This window comes from Cebus imitator, unplaced genomic scaffold (genome assembly GCF_001604975.1).
Source record: "Cebus imitator isolate Cc_AM_T3 unplaced genomic scaffold, Cebus_imitator-1.0 Scaffold123, whole genome shotgun sequence".
NCBI classification, from domain to species: domain Eukaryota; kingdom Metazoa; phylum Chordata; class Mammalia; order Primates; family Cebidae; genus Cebus; species Cebus imitator.
The window spans coordinates 3,204,214-3,209,562 of NW_016107438.1; the positions used below are offsets into that span (position 1 = coordinate 3,204,214).

General features: G+C 45.1%; 1 pseudogene; it reads right to left on the reverse strand.

Annotated features, from left to right (window-relative positions):
• Positions 1-1,978: 1,978 nt before the first annotated feature.
• Positions 1,979-2,964, reverse strand: LOC108312283 (annotated as a pseudogene).
• Positions 2,965-5,349: the final 2,385 nt, after the last annotated feature.

Sequence of the window (5,349 nt, forward strand, 5' to 3'; positions counted from 1 at the left end):
GTATACCCTAACCTGCTCCAGGACTTTGCCAATGCACATTAGCACATGCAAGGCTCAGAGAAATCCCAAAGCAAACAATACCCTCTTTGTTTTCTTGTTTATAGACAGGGTCTCGCTATATCGCTAACATGACGCTGGATTCAAACTCCTGGGCTCAAGGGATCCTCCTGCCACAGCCTCCTGAGCAGCTGGGACTATAGGCACGGGCTACTGTCACGTGGTAATGCCTAGCAACAACCCTCTTCTTAGCATTTCCCAAACTTGTTTGATGATAGATTCATACCCCTTGCTTGTGTTTATTTTTTATAGCCTTATGGAAATATAATTCACATATTATACAAGTATTCATTTAAAGCGTACAGTTTGGCCAGGCATGGTGGCTCACGCCTGTAAGCCTAGCACTTTGAGAGGCCAAGGCAGAAGAATCACTTGTGACCAGGCGTTCAAGACCAGCCTGAGCAAAATAATGAGATGCTGTCTCTAAAAAAAAAAAAAAAAAAAAGTAGTTTTATTTTAAGCTCTGAGGTACCTGTGCAGGATGTGCAGGTTTGTTACACAGGTGAACATGTGCCCATGGTGATTTGCTGCTCCTGTCAACCCATCACCTGAGTAATAAGCCCAGCATGCATCAGTTACCTTTCCCGATGCTCTCCCTCCCCTCACCCTCTCCCCTGTCAAGCCTCAGTATGTGTTGCCTCCCTTCTTGTGTCCATGTGTTCTCATTGTTCAGCTCCCACTTATGAGTGAGAACATGCAGTGTTTGGTTTCCTGTTCCAGTGTTAGTTTGCTGAGAATAATGGCTTCCAGCTCCATCCATGTCCCTGCAAAGGACATGATCTCATTCCTTTTCATGGCTGCATAATATTCCATGGTATATATGTACCATGTTTTCTTTATTCATTCTATCATCGATGGGCATTTGGGTTGATTCCATGTCTTTGCTATTGTGAATAGTGCTGCAGTGAACATACGTGTGCATGTATCTTTATAACAGAATGATTTGTATTCCTTTGGGTATATACCCAGTAATGGGATTACTAGCTCAAATGATATTTCTGGTTCTAGGTCTTCGAGGAATCGCCCCACTGTCTTCCACACTGGTTGAACTAATTTACATTCCCACCTACAGAGTAAAAGTTCGTATCTCTCTGCGGCCTCCCCAGCATCTATTGTTTCTCGACGTTTTAATAATTGCCGTTCTGCCTAGCATGAGATAGTATCTCACTGTGGTTTTGCTTTGCATTTCTCTAATGATCAGTGGTGTCGGGCTTTTTTGTTTGCTGGCCACATAAATGAATTCTTTTGAGAAGTGTCTGTTCGTGTCCTTTGTCCACTTTTTAATGAGGTTATTTGTTTTTTTCCTGTAAATTTGTTTAAGTTCCTTGCAGACCCTGGATATGAGACCTCTCTGATGGATAGGCTGCGAAAATTTTCTCCCATTCTGTAGGTTGTTGGTTCGGTCTGAAGATCGTTTCTTTTGCTGTGCAGAAGCTCTTAAGTTCAATTCCCATTTGCCAATATTTGCTTTTGTTACAATTGCTTTTAATGTTTTTGTCATGAAACCTTCACCCATGTCTGTGTCCTAGATGGCACTGTCTAGATTTTCTCCTAGGGTTTTTTTTTTTTTTTTTTTTTTTGAGTGTATAAGTTTATTGAGTAAAAACAAAATCAATGTCAGACACATTATATTTGATTGGGTTCAAATTTGGCTGACGTCCAAATGCAGCAGAGAACCGAGGGGAGGAGGGGACACGGTGTTGCTGGCAAGGGGACACTGAACGAAACAGTTTTCCTTTCATTGTAAAAGCCGGTATCACATAGCCGGTGTGAGTCAATTAACCAAGGCAGGGGACTCAGCGTTTCCCGAGCAGGGGGAAAACCAAAGTAAGCAGAGAAGCTTCCATAGAGGAGAGGGCCAGAACACAGAGACAAAGCTGCAGCAGAGGCCGGCTGGAGAACAGTGGTCCGATCTGCTGCGTCACTTGGGGAACACGGTGACCACTTCCTAGCCCTCGGGTGGTGTGACTCGCTCCCAGGCATGCTTCTCAGGGTAGATTTGATCCTCCACAAAGAAATGGCCCTTCTGTTTCAGCTCAGTGCCACAGTCAGTGCATACGTAACACTCGGGGTAGCAGTGACGGTCCCGAAGTTTCACAAACACACGACAATCCCAGGGCCACATCTGTCACACATAGGCAATTTCCGAGCATTTCCAATCGACGCAGCCACTTTAGTGACAGGAGCTTTAACCCTTCCGAATCCTGAGGCTTGTTGGGATCCCCTTTTTATTCAGATTCCAGGATTTCCTGCAAAACCAAGAAAGACGTGAACTGTTTCAGGGACTCATTCAACTGCTGTTTCTCCTGAAGCATCTTGTAAACTTCAGATTCTTTGTCGATGACAAGGCCGCTTGGAGGCTGAGCATGGTCTAAGGGTCTGCTGGTCGCCTCCACCTCGCTGGCAGCAACAGTCTTACTCCCGGGCCTTGTTGAACTTGGAGATACTTTCAGAAGAGTAGAGGCCAGCTGGGTTGTTGTACTGGTTTGTGATGACGCTGGCGGTAGTGTTGGAGGTGGGCGAGGCAGTAAAGGGCGTAGCACTTCAGTTGTGGGCTCTTCCTGTGTGCAGGACCTCTGGGGTTCAGAGGCTTAATTCATCTTGCATGGATGCACTTCCCGTCCCCCGTCACCAGAGGAGACCAGACTTTATGTTTGGATCTGGCTAAGTGAGAGTCATGTAGTCTGTGCAGCCTTTGATTCTGTTCTGAGCTTCCAAGCGCGTCATATTGCTGGTATTTTCCGAATCAATGGCTGTGATTACATCTCCGATACATAAATTAGCTGGAGCCACCTTGCTTCCAGGAGTGACGCAGGAAATGGCGAGAGGCTGTTCAAAGGCCTTGCTGCCCACGAGGTGGAAGCCCCATGGGTCTAGGCCCTAGAGGACGATCTGCTGGGTGGTCATGGCATGGCTGTGGCTGGCGATGACCCTCGGAGACAGATGGGCAGGACGTGGCATGGTGTGCAGAGCTCCCCTGGCAGCTGTCGGAAAAAGAAGCCCCTCTAGGGGGGCTTTTTATAGTTTGGGGTTTTACATTTAAGTCTTTAACCTGAGTGGTCGGGTGAAGTGGCTCATGCCTGTAATCTCAGCACTTTGGGAGGCTGAGGATCACCTGAGGCCAGGAGTTCGAGGCCAGCCTGGCTAACGTGGTGAAACCCTGTCTCTACTAAAAATACAAAAATTAACTGGGTGTTGTGGTGGGCGCCTGTAATCCCAGCTACATAAGAGGCTGAGGCAGGAGAACCGTTTGAACCCAGGTGGTGGAGATTACAGTGAGCCAAGATCTTGCCACTGTTCTCCAGCCTGGGTGACAGAGCAAGAATCCATCTCAAAAAAAAAAAAAGGAAAAGAAAAGAAAAAACTTTTGAGTTATTTTTGTATAAGGTGTAAGGAAGGGGTCCAGTTTTAATTTTTTGCATGTGGCTAGCCAATTCTCCCAGCACCATTTCTTAAATAGAGAACACTTCCTCAGTGTTTGTTTTTGTCAGGTTTGCTGAAGATCAGATGGTTGTAAATGTGTGGTCTTATTTCTGAGTTCTCTATTCTGTTCCATTGTTCTATGTGTCTGTTTTTGTACCAGTGCCATGCTGTTTTGGTTACTGTAGCCCTGTAGTATAGTTTGATGTAGGGTAGCATGATACTTCCAGCTTTGTTCTTTTTGCTTAGGATTGTCTTGGCTCTATAAGCTCTTTCTTGGGTCCATATGAATTTTAAAATCCTTTTTTCGAATTCTGTGAAGAATGTCAATGGTAGTTTGATGGGAATAGCATTAAATCTATAAAGTACTTTCATCAGTATGGCCATTTTTATGATATTGATTTTTCCTATCCATGAACCTGGAATGTTTTTGTTTGTGTCCTCTCTGATTTTCTTGAGCGAGCTTGGTGGCACAGAACTATAGTCCCAGCTACTCAGGAGGCAGGAGGATCGCTTGAGCCTGGGAGTTGGAGGCTGCAGTGAGCTATGATCACACCATTGCACTCCAACCTGGGTGACAGAGTGAGACCCTGTCTCAAAAAAAAAAAAAATAAAGTGCACAATTTGATAGTTTTTAGAATATTCACAGATATATGCAACTAACATTACAATCAATTTTAGAACATTTTCATTACCCTGAAGAGAAACCCTATGCACTTTAGCTATCACCCTGGAATCAACACCCTCCTTTCCCTGCTCTCAACCCTAGGCAACTACTAAGCTGCTTTCTGTCTCTGTATTTGCCTGTTCTGAAGAGTTTATATGAATGAAGTCATACTATATGTGGCCTTTTGGACCTGGCTTCTCAAACTCAGCATCATGTTTTCAAGGTTCATTCATACTGTAGCGTGTGTCAACGTGCTGTGCCGCATGCTGCTTCTCCATCCTTCAGTTGATAGGTACTTAAGTTGTTCCCCTTGGGGGCTATTATAAACAATGTTGCTGTATTCATTCATGTACAGGATTTTTGTTGTTGTTTTATGAGATGCAGTCTCACTCTGTCACCCAGGCTGGAGTGCAGCAGCACAATCTCAGCTCACGGTAACCACTGCCTCACGGGTTCCAGGTTCCAGGGTCTCCTGCCTCAGCCTCCTGAGTAAGTGAAATTACAGGTGTGTGCCACCACATCCAGTTAATTTTTGTATTTGTAGTAGAGACAGGACTCTGACTGTGTTGGTCAGGCTGGTTTCGTACTCCTGATCTCAGGTGATCCACCTGTCTAGGCCTCCCAAAGTGCTGGGATTACAGGCATGAGCCACCGCACCCAGCCCTCATGTACTGGTTTTAGTGTGGACGCGTTTTCATTTTTCTTGCGTATATACCTATGAGTGAAATTGCTGGGTCAGATGATAACTCTATTTGAGGAAATGCCGGACTATGTTTTGAAGGAATTGCGCCATTCTACAAGGGTTCCAATTTCTCCACATCTTCACTAACACTTTTTTTTTTTTCTTTTTTTTTGAGATGGAGTCTGGCTCTGTCATCCAGGCTGGAATGCAACCTTTCGAGTAGCTGGGACTACAGGCAAGCGCCGCCGCACCTGGCTAATTTTTGTGTTTTCAGTCGAGATGGGGTTTTGCCATGTTAGCCAGGCTGGTCTTGAACTCCTGGCCTCAGGTGATCCGCCCACCTCAGCCTCACTAATTGCTGGGATTACAGGCAGGAGTCACCACACCTGGCCATTGCTAACACCTTTTATCTAACTTTTTGGTTCTAGCCATCCTTGTGAGTATGAGGTTGTGTCTTATTATAGTTTTGTTTTGCATTTCCCTGAAGACTAATAGTGTTGAACATTTTTTTTTTTTTTTTTTT